The sequence below is a fragment of the Engystomops pustulosus genome, chromosome 6 (assembly GCF_040894005.1).
Source record: "Engystomops pustulosus chromosome 6, aEngPut4.maternal, whole genome shotgun sequence".
Taxonomy (NCBI): Eukaryota; Metazoa; Chordata; class Amphibia; order Anura; family Leptodactylidae; genus Engystomops; species Engystomops pustulosus.
Window position 1 is genome coordinate 156,160,523 of NC_092416.1, and position 21,297 is coordinate 156,181,819.

General features: G+C 44.2%; 1 long non-coding RNA gene across 1 annotated transcript; it reads right to left on the minus strand.

Annotated features, from left to right (window-relative positions):
- Positions 1-8,687: 8,687 nt before the first annotated feature.
- LOC140066144 (uncharacterized) lies at positions 8,688-14,812 on the minus strand. The gene is made up of 3 exons (XR_011848131.1): positions 14,530-14,812; positions 11,061-11,198; positions 8,688-10,269 (listed from the first exon to the last, which is right to left on the minus strand). It is a non-coding gene; the product is annotated as an uncharacterized lncRNA (long non-coding RNA).
- Positions 14,813-21,297: the final 6,485 nt, after the last annotated feature.

Consider the following 21,297-nt stretch of genomic DNA (forward strand, 5'->3'; position numbering starts at 1 on the left):
ATATTCACACATACAGCATAAACATACATACAGTATATACACGCCACATATACGCACACATACAATATATACACACCACACATGCACACACACACACAAACATCCAGCCCATACAAACCCAATACCAAAGATCCTAGGGCCCCCTGCCAATAAAGACCCCATAGTAGCTACTATGGCTGCTACCCCTGTACTTACTCCCCCGGCTTTGTTATCTTTACCCCTAACACTGAACAAAACCAATGCATCAAATGCAAAAAGACCCGCTAATAAACTGGAACAATACAACTTTGTAGGTAAATAAGATACGGCTCGGGTAAAGGGTATCCCACTAAAAGTAGCATTATCATCTCCGTAGACAAATGTAGTCCAAGAAAGTCCATAGAAGCCATGGATTCCTTTTAAATTTCAATCTGTATTGGGTCTTACAGCATCTGCAGCATAACTGATACGTGTGAACATAGTCCTAGAGAAAACTGAGCTGAGATTTAGAATATAATAATAATAATAATTATTATAAATCCTTATATAGCGCCATCATAGTCCACAGCACTGTACATAGGGATTATATGCAGATCAAATTAGACATTACAGTTTAATAACCATAGGAATGAGGACCCTGCTCACAAGAGCTTACAATCTATCAGTAGGAACTCCATTATATAAAACTTCCTTGTTGTTTCCTGATGGGGCGAGCCCTTTCTGAGTCACTATTATGGGTATATACACCTCCTGCGTACAAAGCGAGCAGCGACATGGCACGGTTTGTCCGAGATATTTCTATCTATTCCATGACACCCCCACGTTACTCGCAATGGTACAGCTGTTGGGGATAGTCCAGGCTAGGTAATCTCTATCAGTACAAAGTGCTGCTCTCTGTCAAAAAAAGAACGTTTTTTCCCCTTTGCAGGCAGTTGTGAGGGTAAACATATCCAATTTCAGCAGCGTAAAAGGGGAGGGGGTGACGTCACCTAAACCTGCACATTCAGGACCGCCACTCACTCTAGATGAAGAGAAATCCTCAGCTATTAGCTCTGCAGACACAGAACATCAATATGTTTCCTTTATTCTGACAAGGAATGTTCTACAAGAAACCCCGGACCCACCTGGTTTACTGTGATTTATGACCAGAGATGAGATTGCACATTTCATACATAAAACAGATGAAAGGGAACATATGACGATTTCAATTGTCATTATTCTGGAGTATTCTTCACATTTCTGCAGCGGATGTGCTGCGGTTTTGCAGTTTTCTGGTTCAACACTCCACATGTATCTACCGTATATACTCGAGTATAAGCCGACCCGAGTATAAGCCGAGACCCCTAATTTTACCACAAAAACCTGGTAAAACCTATTGGGGCAGATTTACTTACCCGGCCCATTCGCGATCCAGCGGCGCGTTCTCTGCTCTGGAATCGGGTCCGGCCGGGATTCATGAAGGCAGTTCCTCCGCCGTCCACCAGGTGGCGCTGCTGCGCTGAAAATCATCTCAATGCGCCGGAATGCACCACCTCGGACAAGGTGAAGGTAAGCGCTCCCCAAGCGACACTTTTTCGGTTTTTAAATGCGGCGTTTTTTCCGAATACGTCGGGTTTTCGTTTGGCCACGCCCCCCGATTTCCGTTGCGTGCATGCCGGCGGCGATGCGCCACAATCCGATCGCGTGCGACATAATCCAGGGGCAATTCAGGTACAATCGGCGCAAATCGGAAATATTCGGGTAACACGTCGGGAAAACGCGATTCGGGCCCTTAGTAAATGACCCCCATTGACTCGAGTATAAGCCGAGGGTGGGAAATGCATTGGTCACAGCCCCTTCCCCCAAGTATATAGCAAGCAAGCCCCCAGAAGTATATAGCCAGCAGCCCCCAGTAGTATATAGCCAGCAGCCCCCAGTAGTATATAGCCAGCAGTCCCCCAGTATATAGCCAGCCAGCCCCTGCCCCCCAGTATATACCCTGCCAGCCCCTGCCCCCCAGTATATACCCTGCCAGCCCCTGCCCCCCAGTATATACCCTGCCAGCCCCTGCCCCAGTACATAGCCTGCCAGCCCCTGCCCCAGTACATAGCTAGCCAGCCCCTGTGCCCCAGTACATAGCGTGCTAGCCCCTGTGCCCCAGTATACAGCCTGCCAGCCCCTGTACCACAGAATACAGGCTGCCAGCCCTTGTGCCCCAGTATACAGCCTGCCAGCCCCTGTGCCCCAGTATATAGCCTGCCAGCCTCTCTGCCCCAGTATACAGCCTGCCAGCCACTGTGCCCCAGTATACCATCTGCCAGCCCATGTGCCCCGGCATACCACCTGCCAGCCCCTGTGCCCCGGTCAATAGCCTGCCAGCCCCTGTGCCCCGGTCAATAGCCTGCCAGCCCCTGTGCCCCGGTCAATAGCCTGCCAGCCCCTGTGCCCCGGTCAATAGCCTGCCAGCCCCTGTGCCCCGTTACCGAGCCGGACCCCCGCCCCGTTGATGTAAAAGAAAAAATAATCAAAACTCACCTTTCCGGCGCCCCCCCCCCGGGTCTTCTGTGTGATCCCGCAGTCAGCGGCAGGTCCGTGCTGTGCACAGCGCTGACGTCAGCCGCAGCCGCTGACATCACAGTGTGTGCCGGCTGCCGGCACACACAATACTATTGCAGCGGCGGCGGCGGGATCACACAGAAGACCCGGGGGGGGGGGGGGCCGGAAAGGTGAGTTTTGATTATTATTATTTTTTTTTCAGCGGCAAGTCAGCGGCAGGTCCGCACAGTGCTTGTGACATCGCACGGACCGGCCGCTGACCGACGGATCGCACAGAAGACCCAAAGGGGCCGCCGGAAAGGTGAGTTTTGATTTTTTTTTTTCCTTTTTTTTTCTGCTGTCTTGTTTGACTCGAGTATAAGCCAAGTTTGTGTTTTTCAGCACATTTTTTGTGCTGAAAAACTCGGCTTATACTCGAGTATATACGGTATCTATCTATCTATCTATCTACAGTAAGAAAAGATCCAAGCAACACTATCAAAACAGAAAATGAGTAAACAAAAATAAAAAGCGGGTGCACGCCTAAGAGGGCCGGGCATCAGGTCCTTCAGTTATAGATACAAAGGAAAAAAAAAGCAGCACACCAGATTGTAGTGAAAAAAATACCTTAGTGGATTTATTCCATGTGAAAGAGCAACGTTTCAACCTTGAGAAAGGCTCACTGTTTGCAGCCACAATCTGGTGTGCTGCTTTTTTTCCCTTTGTATCTATCTATCTATCTATCTATCTATCTATCTATCTATCTATCTATCTATCTATCTATCTATCTATCTATCTATCTCATATCTATCTCATATCTATCTATAAAAACCAATGGTTTAAAAAAAAACTATTTCTGGTAATTCTGCACTGGATATCTAATGACTAGTCTGTCAAACGATGAACAGAACAGTAAACCCCAAAAGCGCTGAAAATGGGGAGCATGGTGGCTTAGTGGTTAGCATTACAGCCTTGCAGCGTTGGGGACCTGGGTCCAAGTCCCAGGGTCAACATCTAAAAAGAGTTTGTATGTTCTCTCTGTGTTTGCGTGGGTTTCCTGGTAGGTTGATTAGATTGTGAGCCCCATTGGGGACAGGGACTGATTTGGCAAACTCTGTGCAGCGCTGCATAATCTGTGTGATCTATATAAAGGAATTACAGGCAGTCCCCGGGTTACGTACAAGATAAGTTGAATTTGTATGTAAGTCGAAACTGTATATATATGATTGTAGATCCAGAGAAAAAAATAAATTTTGGCCCCAGTGACAATTGGAGTTTAAACATTTTTTGATGTAATGGGACCAAGGATGATCAATAAAGCTTCATTACAGACACCTTACAGCTGATTATTGCAGTCTCGGACTATAGTAACATCCAGAGAGCTTCACCAGAGGTCAGAGGGGTCTGTCTGTAACTATGGGTTTTCTGTAAGTCGGGTGTCCTTAAGTAGGGGACCGCCTGTATTATTATTATTAATAGAAAGCAAACAACAGATAGCACTCCCAAATAGTAGAAAAAGTTATTGAGGCACTTTTATTTCACATCAAATAACTTCACCATTTTTTAAATGAAATAAAAATGCCTCTAAAAGGGGCCCTGCCATTTTGGGGAGGGTCGTCGCTCCCTAATGACATCAGCAGGAGCAACGATCTACTCAAAAATGGCAGTGTGCAGTGTGGGCATCTCAGTATGGGTGCGTATGTGACCGCAATAATTTCAATTCCACTGGTGGGTGTTACTGTCCAGACAGGGTTTTAAAATTTGGGTTTGGTCAAATCCAGCTGAACCCGAATTGTAATGGGAATGCTCATCACTAGTAGAGAGATGTAGGTAGATTTATCAGAAGTGTCTGAGAGCAGAACTGTTCCAGTTGCCTGCGGCAACCGATCAGAGCTTAGCTTTCATTTTCCTGCAGCTGTTTATAAAATTAAAGCTGAGCTCTGATTGGTTTCCATGGGCAACTAGAACAGTTTTACCTCAGACACTTCTGATAAATCTCCCCTATAGAGTAGATGGATACATATATACAGGGGTTCCCCTACTTAAGAACACTCGACTTACATACGACCCCTAATTACAAACGGACCACTGGATGTTGGCAATTTATTGTACTTAAGGCTACATTCACACTAACGTATGGGGGACGTATATACGGCCGACGTATATACGGCCGATATACGTCCCCCATACACTCCTATGGGCTCACGGCCCTGTACAGGAGCGGTACGGTGCAGCACACGTGCGGCACCGTACCGCTCCGTAGCACGGGAAAAGATAGGACATGTCCTATCTTTTCCCGTATTACGGCGCCGTGCGCTGTATCTCCCTATGGAGAGGGGCGGGGGTGAGCAGCGCTCATCCCCTGCTCCTCTCCGCAGCGCCGATGTATGCCCGCCGTACTACGGTACGGCGGGCATACATCGTGTGAATGTAGCCTTAGCCTTAGGCTACAATAAACAGCTGTAACAGTTATCACAGGTGTCTGTAATTAAGCTTTATTGTTAATCCTGGTTCTAATGACAACCCAACATTTTTAAAATCCAATTGAGACCAAAAAAGTTCTGGCTGGAATTACAATGATAAAATATACAGTTCCGACTTACATACAAATTCAACTTAAGAACAAACCTACAGACCCTATCTTGTATGTAACCCGGGGACTGCCTGTATAAAATTAAGACAAGTTCTGCAGCACCCTTGTGATTGTCATACTCTTGTGGGTACATATCCCTACTGTCATGACTTTCCCCATATACAGTAAGCAATAACAAAAAAGCAAACACTGCCTCTTGATACTATGGGCCACATTTATCACTTTTGTGCGCCTAAGTGTAGTAGTTGCGCCTAAATTCTGGCGCACTGTTTTGCCAGAATTATCACAAGCTACAACCATCTGTGAAAAGTATATTTTCTGCCTCTTATTAATCACTTTACTTTAAAACAGTTTAGGCGCAATTTTGGTGCAGTTTCGGCGCAATGTTAGATTCAGGCACTTACATGTGATCCTGCTACAAGCTCCTCTCTGCTTCTCCCACAGCCCAGAATGAAGATAACACTCACAGCAGCACCCAGGTGTGTGACACCCTGCACCCAGTGACCTCCTCCACAGTGGCCTGTTGGTCTCCTGCTGCACCCCTGTAATTCTGCACAGTATCCCCCTCAGATACTGTGCAGAATTACATGGGGGACACTTGTATGTTGTATCTGCAACATTCTGCAAACTTCTGCAAAGTTCTCTTCTCTCTTGCTGTGAGCTCAGGAGTTTGCAGAATGTTTTGTAAATAGAAGGTAATGAACTGTAAATAGAGTCTACAGCTCCTGTCTGCAGTGTATCTAATGTATCTATTATATGTTCCAGTGTCTGCAGTGTATCTAATGTATCTATTATATGTTCCAGTGTCTGGCTGAGCTCTGCTGCTAGAAATGAGCTGTTCTGCAAAGGGGCTCAGTGCTTTCTTCTCAGATAACGCCACCTTCGAGCTGGAGTGTTTTTGCACCTAAATGAAAACGTTGCAAGTGATGAATACCATTAGGCGCAGCAAAACATCTGGATTGGTAAGATAGATGAGGGAAAGCTGGTTATTTTTGCTGCGCGTCTAGTTTGGCGTTTAATCGCAAAAATGGCGCAAAAACGGTGCGCCTGAATGAAAAGGCGCAAAAACAACAGAAAAAACGAGTGATACATGTGGCCCTATATACAGTGAAAAGAAAGATAAATAATATATTTATTTATCCATCCATAAATCTATCTACCGGATCTATTCATATATCTATTATCTATCTCCTACCTTTCCCTCTGGCTTTTCTGTCCTAGTCATATATCGGTATAGCTTTCATGGTTATACAAGTGAATGCCAATTGTTTGCTGTGGACAAACTTCCTTATATCTTCATGGCCAGGTTAATGTTTAGTAAAGACATGGCCTATTGACCCCTAACTCTTCCACTTACAGAAATCTACGTCAGGAAAATTCCTGCTCTACATCTCAGCCTGAATATCAAAAGGAAACATAGTTCCCATCAATGTAAGAGGTCAGGTAAATTACTTGACCCCAGGGATTTGTGAAAACAGTGCACTGGGGACCGTATGTAGGCTGGATGATGAAGACTGGATACATGAGCAGCCTGATTATTATATTCAATGTATTGATGAGGGGGCACTGAGAACATGCCATTATTTCCTAATTTTGACCTTGGCCTTCCAAATCCTACATCATAGGGCAGATTTACTGACCCGGTCCATTCGCGATCCAGTGGCGAGTTCTCTGCGGAGGAGTCGGGTCAAGCCGGGATTCACTAAGGTAGTTCCTCCAATGTCCACCAGGTGGCACTGCTGCGCTGAAGTCCGCCGAAATGCACTCAAGTTCACCAGCCTATTCCTAGTGAAGGTGTGAAGGTGAGTGCAAGTTTCGCGACACTTTTTTTAAAAAAATGCGGTGGTTTTTCTGAATCCGCCGGGTTTTCGTTCGGCCACGCCCCCTGATTTCCATCGCGTGCATGCCAGTGCCGATGAGCCACAATCCGATCGCGTGCGCCAAAATCCCGGGGCAATCGGAAATATTCGGGTAACGCGTCGGGAAAACGTGAATCGGGCCCTTAGTAAATGACCCCCATATTGTCCAATCAGAGCTGACACTATAGGAGTGCCGGCATATAATAGTGGCCACACACCCCCACATCCCCCATATACGTCAAGAGGCTTAGGCTGCATCGGGCAAAACTACATCAGGTCCGAACTGGCATAGTTTTGCATGAAAACCATCACCCATGTCCGCCTCCTCCACAGGCCGCTATGCCCCCTATAGCCCCTCCATGCCCACATGGTGTGGAGCTTGGGTATTCACCATTTTAATGGCAAATTCTTGTACTGTACAAGAATTTTCCATAAGCTGACTGCTTCTATGCCAGAAAAGTGGCACGCACTGATAAATCCCTTTCTATAAGAAGTAGTGACGAGGGGAAGAGTAACTCAAAGTTTAGATAAAGGCAAGAGAAATTGGATGGAAGTTATTTTTTGTTCATGCAATCTTTAAACATTTTGGAAAATGCTGATTTTCTCTTAAATTTCAAAGAAAAAGAAGGTTTTTTGTAATTATGGGGTGCAAAGGATAAAAATAAAGTCTATTTACCCTGGTTCCAGCACTGTGACTGCTTCAACTTCGATGACAAAGCCGTGCACAACCTGTCCCCTCCTTATATCTCTGAACTAATCAGCCAATCCAACACATTGGGCACATTTACTTACCCTGTCCTGTTGCGATCACGCGGTGCGTTGTCCGACGAGGATTCGGGTCCAGCGCGATTCACTAAAGTCGTGCGTCCAATTTCCTGCAGGTGTCACTTCTGTGCCGAGGTCCACCGGAGTTCACCTTCTTCTTCCTGGTGCATGTGAGTGCTGATCTTGCGACACATTTTGTTTTTTAAATTCCGTGTTTTTTCCGAATCTGTCGGGTTGTCCGATGGCCACGCCCCCGATTTGTGTTGCATGCAAGCCGGTGCCAATGCGCCAAAATCCGATCACGTGCGCCAAAAATATGGGGCAATTCGGCGCAAAATGGAAATATTTGGGAAAACCAGACGGAATCGCGGTCCGTGGAACCGTAAATGTGCCCTATTATCTCCATTGTCCACAGGACCTTCAGCTTTACTCTATTACCATTGGTTCTTCTAACAACCATCTGAAGGACTTCTCCCGTGCATCTCCCTTGCTCTGGAACTCTCTACCAAGATTTGGTAGACTGTCCCCCACCTTCCAATACTTTAAAAGTAACTTGAAATCCTACCTGTTCAGGATCACCTACAACATGAAATAATGGCAGAGCTCTGCTCCCTCACCTTATGTCTCCATCCACCCTCCCGTATTGATTGTGAGCCCGCAAGCTGCTGTAACCAATCAATGGCCTCAACAGACCTTGGGGCCTACTGAGATTACTGATTGGCCACAACAGGTTCTATGACTCCCAGGAGTGTCAGTCTGCAGTGTTGGCACCGGAAGCAGGAGCTGGATCAGAGTAAGCACTTTTTAATTTATTTTTCTCTTTACCCCTGGTCCCTATTTATGACTTAAACAGAATCTTAAAGGGGTTTTACAGAAGATCCTTTTAATGTTAAGCGTTAATCTTTTTTTTTTTTACATTTGTAGTCAATTTACAATAAGATTGCAATTACTGATGTTGGTCCAATGTGTCATCAAAAAAATAGAATAAAGTGGGGCAAATTCACTAATATTGGCATAAGGTTCTCCCTGCAGGCACTCCAGCACCAGTATCCACTAGGAGGCTCAAACTCGCACAATTGGACCTGTAGACTTGTAGCTCTGAACTGGCAGAGTTTTTTTTCTATAGTCTCTGCCGGTTTTCTAGAGGGTCTGGCATTCACACCCCTGCCATCCTGCTCCACACCCACTCTCCGCCCTGGAAAACCGGTGGCCACTATAGCAAAAAACTCCTCTAGTTCAGACCTGGTCTACAGGTCTGAACTGACGGAGTATGCATCTGTATTTACTAGGAGGCCAGAGCCTCTTAGTGGATACGGACAGTGGTGCACCACCGGGCAGAACTTTTAGCCTGGCATTGAAGTGATGAAATAGTAATGAATTGCCCCCCACTTTGCTTTGACAGTCTGAAACACGCCCCTCAACTCTTGACCGAACCATCCAAGAACAGGGGGAGTGCCTCAGTGCTTTGGTCTGTAAAGTTTATTGTTGTATTGGTCAAAGAAGATTCGTTTTTCTTCACAGTCAACTTTAAACTCTTAAAATTACATGTTTTCTATCAGATATAATAGATTTCCCTCTGCTATGATAATATATCACTTCTCTTTTTGATCTTCTGGTACAACTACTTCTTAAAATTTCGTTAGGATTCTCCTGTCACATATATCTTCCTTGTAAAAGAGAAGTCACCCTGGAGCAAGCACTTTAACATGATAATTATTGTCATTGCGTCCTCACAATTTTCAGGGTGTGGACACTGAACGAGTTGGAATATCGGCCCTGGAATCATTTTTCTGTCAACAGCTTAGCTTGACGACTGTCTCATTTCTGAGATATTCATCTGAGTCCTTGGTGGTGTTCAGGAGAAATCTGTGCAGGGGTCAAGGTCGACAGGATGAATTAAGACTGCAACATTATTTTATGCGGTCAGACTTGCCCATCAGTTACACTGAATCCTTACACAACATCTCAGAGGCTACTTCTGAAGAAGATACCTCTTGGTAGGAGATTGTTGACTTCTAGACATCACTTTACAACGCACTTGATGGCAAGATGACTTTCACTGATGGCGCATCATTGGATTGAGAGAAGCTGGGTGGCAATAAATAGGATGGCCGACATGTTTGGAAGTCATCAGAGCAGTGGATATGTAGGGAGGACACACACATGGTTAACATCCTAGATGGAGGATGATATTGTCCACCATCCATATGTCCACATAGTTGTCTAACGTCCATATGTCCACATGTTGTCCACATCATATTGTCAACCATCCATATGACCAGATGTAGCACATTCATGACACCACTTCCCCTTGTCTGGACCATTCCAAGTACATAAATCAAAGGGGTTGGCTACATTTCCATAAATCTGTTCCATTAGACATGTCTCTGCGTGTATATGTATCTGTGTCTCCTCCTCCGTTGAGAGCTTCAGCCTTTTCCTGATCTTGCCATGCTGCCCTCTGCATGTAAACACAACTTTCTCTTCCCTTCCCTTTTCTCACTCCTTCAGTCTGTCCTAATGGCGTCTCCCACTGCATCTCTCTCATAATCCTTCTCACTGAAAGACACAGGGAGAAAGGGGTGGGGATCAGAATGAGTCCTGTTGCAGCTCCTCCTATTCATCAGTGCTCAGACACGTAAACAATGATCCATGTAGAGTTTGCACACAGTGCTAAAGTAAGTGACAGGAATGCTGAATCACATGATGAACATCCAGGGAGATTTATGTTGCCTTCTCTAGTTTTCTGGTGGCATAACAAATACCACCCACTGTATAACAAATCTCTTTGTACTCAGGGAGGTCTTGGTCTTCCTATAAATCATGTGTTCCTGGGTGGTCACCAAACAGCCAATAGTTAATCCACCATTTGTGGGGACAAAACATAGGCCACATTTGACCTGTATGATGTATATAAGGAGAAAGCGTGCCACTGTTTCCAACATGGGTGTGGATGTGCAGTACACAGAGTTGGCAAATATATATAGGGGATATGAACAATTGTGATTATAATATTAATGTTCTGTCTGTAAATCTGTTTGTACAACCAGTTAGAACAAAAATTCAGGATTGTGAAAAATGGCTATATATTCCAGGATTGTAGCTCTTCACTCAACACAGCACAGCCCCTCCCCTCTAAACTGAGTAAGAGAAGTAGCTGACCCCTAGTGCTCAAAGTCCAGCTACAATCGTGGAATATAAATGCATTTTTTACAGCCCTGTTACTGCTGGTATTGCAAGCAGACAAGCATTCCCTGCATCACAAGAGACTTTGTCAAAGTGGTCCACAAATTCTATGTGTATATGTCTGTTTTTATAGAAAACACCAAGTTAGTCCAAAGTTACTGTACCTGCAAGTGTGTTTGCCTTTTGACTGTGTTGCTTCTACTTTCACTTCGGACAAACACAACCAACGCCCCTTGTCTCTGTCCACGGTGTCCACATTCTTGCACTGCTACATTGACCGTAGGAAAACATCTAGGAACATCCTGAAGTACATGGATAAAGAGGGGGAATAGATCAGCGATTACCTCATATTATTTTCCAAGATTACCTGAATCTCATCCATGTGTCTGCATGGAGTATGTGAGAAGGAGAACAATCTGTACCAGTAACACTAGAAGTCCACAACTACAGCTGTGATGTAGCGACTGCTAGTTCAGACTTGATACTCTAGTAGTGTGGGGCTGTTGATTCATAAACTAATAATAAAAAAGGGACTTGAATGTTTATTGGGCAGATAATACAAAATTAATATAACCAAACATTAGTATATTTGTGTGATTACATCCAGTTCTATAACATGCTGACTGCAGATAGGACCCTATATACAATCTGCTCAGCTCCTCCTGCTCTATAACATGTTACCTGCAGCTAGGACCCTATATACAATCTGCTCAGCTCCTCCTGCTTTATAATGTGCTGCCGGCTTATAGGACCCTATGTACAATCTGCTCAGCTCTTGCTCTATAACATTCTGCCTATAGAAAGGACCCCATGAACAATCTGCTCAGCTCCTCCTGCTCTATAACATGCTGCTTGCGGATAGAACACTAGGGGGGGGGGGGGGGATTTACTAATTGTGTCACAAGGACTAACAGTGGTGCACGGCTGTTAGTGATTACTGGGTAGACAGAATTAATCAGTCGTGCGCCAGAAAAATGCCGACAGTAAGTGTGCGCCAAAATCTTACATGGACTACGCCTTAATTTTCCTCTCAGACCAATTTTTTCCTGGTCTATCGTGCAACAAAAATTGCACCTAAAAATGCTGACAAAATACACATAAATGTGGAGCATAATGTGGATACGTTAGGCCGCGCCCACTTGTGCCAAAAAAAGACGGAGGAGTCGGGATAGTCGGAAACATCTGTTCTTTCTGGCGCAAACTCATTATAAATGATCCGCAACAGTTCTGTGCCAAAAAAACATTAAAATCCCAGCATTTTTTCGGCGCAGATGCCCTATAACAGTGATGGCGAACCTTTTAGAGACCGAGTGCCCAAACTACAACCAAGACCCAATTATTTATTGCAAAGTGCCAACACAGAAATGTAATTTGTGATTTATACTCGCTTCTCTGTCACAGTTTTCATTGATACCAGCACTCTGAGGACACCAATAAAGCAGAAAATAGAAGAAATTTGGATGATCATTGTAGCTTCGCTCCAGGGTCCCATAAACAGGAAGAATTGTCATGGCCAGAGCAACAACTACAACGATAAATCCAGATCTGTCCACACCTTCCCACTCCTCCAGTAGTCCCAAGTAGCACTGTCACTTTAAAATAGCTCTGTGCACAGCAAGTCCTGGGCTGTCTGGGACTGCAGGAAGATACCTGGAGTTATCATTTTCGGTGATGGCCTGGGTGCCCACAGAAAGGGCTCTGAGTGCCACCTCTGGCACCAGTGCCATAGGTTAGCCACCACTGCCCTATAACATGCTGCCTGCAGATTGGACACTGTACAATCGGCTCATCTCCTCCTGCTCAGTAACATCTTGCCTGTACATAAGACACTATATACAGTCTGCTCAGTTCCTCCTCTTCAATAACATGCTGCTTGCGGATAGGACATTATTATGTATCTGCTCAGCTCCTCCTGCTGTATAATGTGCTGCTTGCAAATGAGACCCTAGGTACAACTGTAATATGCAATGGCTGCAGAGGTAACTGTTTATTCTTCATTATATTACAAGTTTACGTTATGGAAACCTTTGTATCGCAGCTTAATGTCGATAAATTTGGTGAAGTCACCACCTGTTACGATGGCATCCGCACCCTACAGATTGTACAATGAATGTTTTCATCAAACTTTGACCCATGTAAAACTTTGCACATTCCCATATCTTACCATAAAATAACAAACTGACATTTACACACTATCCTTCAATTAGCCTGATGGGCAGGAGAACTGATGTGAGAAAGTATCTGGGGTGCGGAGGAGGAGGAGGAGGAGGACTCCTGTGTACACTGTGCTATGCAGTGTCTGCACATGTGCCTGGTATTTGCCAGACCAGTCTCCTGCTCTACACACCGTCTGTTTAGACGTAGGGTCAAAGGCCAAGTGTTGTGTGTGCATATTATATATATATTTATCTGGATGGGACCCACACAGTTTGATCTCTCTGTGTTTCAGAGAAATTTGAGGTTTTTGGGATATTAACCTTTTAGGTGCCAGATACATAGATTATTTTTAAGCTCAGTTATGTTACATTTACCTCTGAATATACTAGTTACAAGGATTTTTTGAAAGGCAATTTTTTTAATATAGTTTACTGAACATTGTTAGTGAAAAAAAATTGTACTGAGAGTGTAATCTGGTAATTTTATAATATCATCAATTTAATTGTTGATGGCAATAGAAAAGTCAATAAAAGTCATTTTAAATGTGACGGTTAAAGGGGTTTTCCACAAGTTCTGGAAAACCACTTGGGTTTCCAAAATCCAAAATATACCTACTCTGCACTGGACCCACTTTGGTCATTCGGTCCTTGCACCATGGAACGTCACTTCCTCTGATGTCACAAATGCTCCTGGTTCTTGTGTTACCCCAAGACCCTCTGTGCCTGGCCCCTCTTGACCAATCAGTGGCCTTTGTAGACCATGGCACGTGGAGAGAGTGACGTCTTGAGGTGCACTATGGGTTGGCAGGAGTAGGTCCCGTGACCCACACCCTGTACTTTCGGATGGATGAAAGTCCTGAAAATGTGACAACTGGGAACGGGGTCAGGGGTGGCAAAAAACAACTAAGTGTACTCACCCTTCTCCGATTCCCAGTTACCACATCTACAGGAGCTTTGCTCAGCCGGAAGTGTGGGGAGGGGTCATGAGACCTGCTTTAACCAACCCATGCTCCCCAAGGGGTTTTCTAGGATTCCTGAAATATACCCTTTTAATTTAGCCTTAAATTTCAACCTAAATAAGTTATTATGATGATCTCATCATCTCTCATTTCTGATCTGTCTCATCACTCTTTCTATGTGTCAGATACTAGCACAATGTGCAACATTCCCCACCGGGGCCTAGTCTTTCTTCGTAGCTGTAGACAGCCGGAGCCCAGAATACCGGAGTGGCTGGCTAGTGCGGCCTCGGGCACGCTGTGGTCACGGTGCTTGGTATTGGGACCGGAGGGCTGACCTATAGCCTGGCAGGTCTCCAGCAGGTGGTGTGTGTGCAAGAAATATCGAGGGAGAGGCTGATGAAGGAGGATTCTCCCTGGTGTCTGCACGAGTCCCTGGATGATGGAGGTTGGGGAGCCCATGATGGTGATGTAGCCTGATCCAGAGATTACATGGAGGCACATTGTGCAAATCAACTTACAGTTCTTTATTAAACTTCAAGCGACAGGCAACGGCCTTACCATCAGCAGCAGATTAAGCATAGCTAGAAAGTTGGAGGGAGATAGCAGGTCTGCAGGAAGGATTGCTCACAGCCTGGTAGTAGCTGCTGGCTGGGCTGGTAAAGATGGTGCCGAGTCCAGATGGTAGACCTCTGCTTCCTTGTAGTGTGTCTGAGTAGAGGCCTGAGACACTTCTGCTTCCTGGTATTATGACACTGGCTGGTGCAGCACAGACATGGGCTGCTCTCTTATCTGCTTACTGGAACTGACATGTGCTCCAAGATGGAGTCCCTGACTCCTAACTGAGTTTGACCATGTGCTCCGCCCACTAGGGGTTTTTATACTCCCCTGGTCAGGTGGCAGTATCCTCCAACCAGCTTCCAGCTTGCTTTACAATAGTATAAAGATTCTAATTGGATAACAACATCTCCCATTGTTAACTCCTGCCTTACCAGGCAATGGCTACAGCTGCAATTACAAAGTTCTCCACCATTTAGAGACCTCCTGGAGGTGATCAGTCTCCCTAACAGCTCCTAACATGAAGTGGATTTTATATTGTGGATTTTATACAAGATTTTCAGTTAAATATCAGAGAAAAAGCTGATCCTGAAAATCTCCATGTGGATAAAATGTTCAAAGTCTTAAAGCTACTAAATTCTCCCCCCCCCCATTTGAAAAATTTTATTGCGTGGATCTACCTTTACAGTTTTGGATAATATGATAAATGATCATTGTAATAATAATAATCCTAATAATATTATTAATTTTATTTATATATAATTTCTTCTTCATTATTATTATTATTGTTATTATTTAATTTCTATTATTATAATAGTAATAAATACAATAATCTAAATACATTTATAATATGTATTATTATTATTATTAGAGAGAACTAAAGTTAATCTACTGTATTCTACTTGTAAGGTCATAGTTTACGCACATGGTATTTCCAGCCTAATCTCCTACAATATAAATTCACAGGTAGGGACATGACTGGAGATCACTCATTGACAAGTATTTACCATGTACATTATAAACACTGCCAGACACCATGTTAATCTCCATCTAATCTTCTGATTGTGATGATCCGTGCTGGATGCACATAATTCCAACTGGCGCTAGATGATCCCTTGTAAAGGCACCACCATTCAATTAAAGGAGCAGCGTATGGCGGATACATAGCAGCTGTTGGCTGGTTGCCTCCTGCTCTATATTATGTATGATTTCATGTGTTAGGTGATGTTTAGTAAGACAGGGGGGGTCATTTACTAAGGGCCCTAATCACGTTTTTTTGTCGGGTCTTTGGCGCACACGATTGGATTGTGGCGCATTGGCGCCGGCATGCATGCAACGGAAGTCGGGGGGCGTGGCCGTCGGAAAAACTGACTGATTCAGAAAAGCCGCGGAATTTAAAAAATAAAAAAGTGTCGCTCGACACGCACTTACCTGCGCCCAGCAGGGGACGGTGAACTCCAGTGAACTCCGACGGACTGCAGCGCAGCAGCGACACCTGGTGGACATCGGGCGCTCTACCTTAGTGAATCGCTGGAAGACCCGAATCAGTGTTGGAGAACCTGCCGCTGGATCGCGAATGGACCGGGTAAATAAATCTGCCCCATTGTATTGCAATTTTAAGGGAGTGTGCCAGGTTTAAAATGGGCCCAAAATCACTAAAATTGCTTTAAAAGAGGACTCGCTCACTAGGAGCAGATACTTACCTCTGTGGCCCCACACCAATGAAGAGAGCAACATCTTATTATGGATATGCAAATAAGCCTATAAGTACCATAGAGGTGGGGCAAATTTGCAAACTTAGGTTTTTAATTGATGTCGATGTAAAACTCCTCAGCCCTGCTAAACACTTGTTCTAAATTACAAACCATTCTTATTGTAGTGGCTGTCCCTGCTAACTACAGGCACCAGTCCCATCTCTACTCATCACTGACTTTCAGTGTATTCAGACCAGTATTTAATCAGTGCAGCAGCTTTGGAGCTGGTGCAGCCAGGAGTCTTCTTGGAAATGCTACAAGTTCCTCCCCCCTGGATTTGGGGCTCCTCTGCCTCTTCCTTGCAGATCCTCTCCAGTTCCCTTTAGGTTGGATGGTGAACGTTGGTGGAAGCCATTTCTAAGTCTCTCCAGAGAGGCTTAATTCGGTTTAGGTCGGGGCTCTGGCTGGGCCAGTCAGGAATGGTCACAGGGATGTTCTGAAGCCTCTGCTTTGTTATTTTAGCTTTGTACTTCGGGTCATTGTCTTGCTGGAAGGTTAAGCTTCGGCCCAGTCTGAGGTCCAGTGCACATCCAGGACATCTCTGTACTTGGCCACATTCATCTTTCAAATACAACCAGCGGTCCTGTCCCTGCCCCCATAGCCTGATGCTGCCCCCACCATGTGTCACTGCTGGGATTGTATTTGGCAGGTGATGAGCAGCGCCAGGTTTTCTCCACACAAACCACTTAGAATTAACACCAAAAAGTTCAATCTTTATCTCATCAAACCAAAGAATATTATTTCTCATAGTCTGGGAGTCCTTCATGTATTATCAGCTGTGTAAGCACCTTCCATACGTTTTGCACTGAGCCATAAAGCCCCAACGGGTGGAGGCTGCAGTGATAGGTGACTCCAATCTGCCTACTGCACTTCTGGAGCTCAGCCACAGTGATCTTGGGGTCCTCTCTCGCCAAAGCTCTTATCCCACCAAGCTGGACTCCAATGTGTAGAACCATCTTAAGGAGGATCAGAAGGAAATTGACAGCATGTGAGTTAAATATGAGTGTCACAGCAGAGGGTCTGAATACTTATGACCATGTGATATTTCAGTTTTTCTTGATAAAAAAATTAGCAAAAATATCTACAAATATCTTTCATTTTTTTCTGTCAAGATGGGGTGCAGATTGTATGTTAATGAAGGGGAAAAAATGTATATTTTTTTGTCTTACCGGTTGCAATAAAAACAAAGAGTGAAAAATGTAAAGGGGTAAGTATCCCTGGTGTATTATTATGGATTTTGATTATGAATTTAGATTTCTTTAAAATCTACTGTAATCTGCAAAAGATTTTCTCTAACACTATGTGGAAAGTATATTGCGAATGCTTGCTACATGGATCTTACTCTTGTAGCTGTTGACTATTTGATAAAGAAATATAATAAAAAATTGCATTTTGGCCACAGACCTATAAATTCCCTATGATCACAGGATATATAGTAAATTGTATCTGTCTATTTCTATCTATCTTCATATAATAGAACAAGTGGGCACACATTTCTGGTGCAAGGTAAACCCCATCAGAACACCGAGCAGCGCAAACAAAAAATTCAGGTGATAACAAGTGCAATGCATAACAATGTGTAATATATAAAATACACAGGGGCAGATTTACTTACCCGGTCCATTCGCGATCCAGCAGCGCGTTCTGTGTGGTGGATTCGGGTCCGGCCGGGATTCACTAAGGTAGTTCCTCCGACGTCCACCAGGTGGCGCTGTTGCACTGAAGTTCACCCTTGGCCCGCCGAAATGCACTCAAGTTTTTCGTCCGGCCACGCCAAACAAGGGCAATACAAGGAAAATCTGCGCAAATCGGAAATATTTGGGTAACACGTCGGGAAAACGTGAATCGGGCCCTTAGTAAATGACCCCCACAGTGTTTAGTAAGGTTCATAAGACAAATCACACCAAGACAAACATGTGTATATGGAATATACAACATTGGCTCATTTTATCTTCATATAAATATTTTATATCTACCCCATCACAACTTTGGAGCGAACCTAGACATTTCATATAACTCTTAAAGGGGTTGTCCTACCACTAGCAGGATGGGGTTTGGCCATTTTCCAAAAATACAAGTGTGACATTTTAAGAAATGTTAATTTTGGATCAAAAGAAACTTATGAGCATTTTGATATGAGTTTGAAGTGACAGGATATCCTCACCGATAGCCTACACTTATCAGCCTATCCTCTGATGTTTTAGGAGATCCGTCATCAGAGCCATGCACCTGCATTCATATCTGAACGAAGAAAGGGGAACATTGTAACAGTCACCGGATATAGTCCTGTTTTATGTAGGTGTGTGGCCGATTCATTAAAAAAGTATCTGTTTTCAGCTGCTTCTCTCAGCGTCCTGCCCCGACTAGAAAACTGTCCAACTACCTTGTATATCATCTGTAGAAGCACTGAAGCGTTTGTTCCCTTTGTAGTTACATAATTCTATATCTTCATGGAAAAGACTTCATCATTCATTCGGGAAGACATTCTTGCTACTTTCCAAAAAAACTCAATTAAATCAGTGATACGGATAAAAAACAAGAAATTCTGTAATATATCACATCCCAGGAAAGTGCTTCCTTCTCTGCTTACTTTGGCTCTTATCATCTTCCTTCCCAGGGGAGGATTAAGACCTCCACTGGTCCTGGGCTGTATGAAAAGTTGCATTTTTCCCACTTACTGGTACCGGAAAGAAACTTCTAGGGAAACTTGGGTGCGGCAGGGTGTTCCTTTTGTTGTCTTTCAGTTCTGCAGTTTGAGGACCATTAAAGGACCAAAGGTCCTGAAAGAGCCATCAGCCGCCATCTTATATACAAAGTCCAAGGCTAAAGTGACTGCAGAGAAGCCTGGAGCTTGGTATCTATCTGATGCTTGGGGAGGAGGACATAGAATGGATTAGTAAAGAGAGAGTTGACATTTCATGCAGTTTGTGAGTGTGATAGGCTTGCATAAAGCGAGGGGTTTTAAGAGAATGTTTGAAACTCTGGACGTTGGGTATTAGTCTGACAGGAAGGTCATTCCAGAAAATTGGTGCAGCTCTGGAGAAGTCTGGAGTGAGAGGTTTAAATTAAGGTAGAGATTACTCTAATATTAGTCTAATAACACGGATCGAAGAGCACGAGTTGGGTCATATACTGAGATTAAAGAAGAAAGATAGGGAGGTGCAGCATTATGCAGAGCTTTGTGGATGAGGGTTATTATTTTAAAACGTATTTGGATGGAGACAGAGAATCAGTGCAGTGATTGGCACAAACTGAAGGCATCCGTGTAGCATTTGGTCTGATGAGCCTGGCGGCTGCATTAAGAATATATTTTAGAGGAGAGAGTTTAGTGAGAGGAAGACCGATTAGTAGGGAGTTACAGTAGTCTAGTCGAGAGTGAATCAGAGCAACAGTTTTAGAAGTTTTGAATGTAAGAAATGGGCAAATTCTGGCGATTCTGAGATGCATACAGCATGAACGATCAAGAAATTGAATATATGGTGCAAAGGAGAGGTCAGAGTCCAGCACAACCCCAAGACCGGGTCTACTGCCTTGGGGGTTACAGTGATCCCACAGAATGAAATGGAGAAATCATGGTTGGAAGTTCAGTCTTAGAAAAATTAAGTTTCAAGAAGAGAGAGGACATGATGTTAGAGACAGCAGAGAGACAGTCACTGGTGTTCTGGATTTCCAAAGGGTATTCCCAACTTACTAAATTCCTTTTATTTAATTTCTAAACTGTAGATATAAATATCTTGAATTGGTTTTAATTTTAAAAAAGTACCTAAATGGTGATTATTTTCTGTATATGGGGCTTATATACCTTAGTTGCAGCCTCCAGTTGTCCTTAGATAATGCCTCCGCCACACAACAGCAGAGGTGGTGTAACTTAACGCAGTACACGTAATCCGGGGACTGCCTGTAGTCCTGTATATGATGTTCACCATATTTTTCTTGAAATACTATGGATACGTTTTACATCAACAGATCCTTAGCAGGTGACAAAGTGTATGATCACAGTATTAAACATTTGGAATAGAAGGTTTCTCATTTGCCGTAGGTTACTCCATCAGCTTCCTCTGTGCATCATGTGATTGTATGAAAGAGACTATAAACAATTAGAATATTAAAATAAGCACAATCTTGTTGTATCGCGGCAGACTTCATCCTCGTTGGACAACCCACCTCGGGGATCGCGCAGGGACCAGGTAAGTAAATGTGCCCCATTTTCTATAGAAAACGGCTTCATCAAACAAGAATAAAGAGCTCCACCTACTGGTCTTTTGTTTGTAATGCAGTTTTAAAATTTCAGTCTTAGCCCTCATCACATGCCTAGGAAATTATGGCATGTTTTAGCTGTATTTCCCTTAGCTAGCCAACGTCCTAATGTATTTCTACGCTTCCATGCCCCTGCCTGGATTTTCCTAAGACGTTTTAGTGAGACATTTTGAAGCAGATCCTTTTCCTGCCAGTATTTTCAGCCTATGTCTTCCCATAGAAGTCTAAGGAGCTGTGAAATATATTGATGCCACACAGGTGTCATCTGCATGCCGTTCATATTTGCAGATTGGTTGGTGAATTGTGTAATGAAATGCACTTCAGGTGCATTGGGGCACATTTACTTACCCGGTCCCGCGATTCACTAAGATTGTGCGCCCGATATCCTGCATGTGTCGCTTCCCCACTCAGGTCCGCCGGAGTTCACCATCTTCTTCCTGGTGTATGTGAGGGCATTGTCTTGCGACACAATTTGAAAGTTAAATCCCGCGCTCAGTCCGAATCAGTTGGATCGGTCAACGGCCGTCCCCTAATCCGTGTTGCATGGAAGCCAGCGCAGCTGCGGCAAAGTCTGATCGCCTGCAACACAATCCAAGTGCAAACCTCTGTTAAATATGTGTCAAAGATGCACAAATATCGAAAACCGTGGACAGTCCAACGAAAGTGCGATCCGCAACCCTTAGTAAATAAGCCCCTATGGGCAAAGCTGAGTTTAGCCCA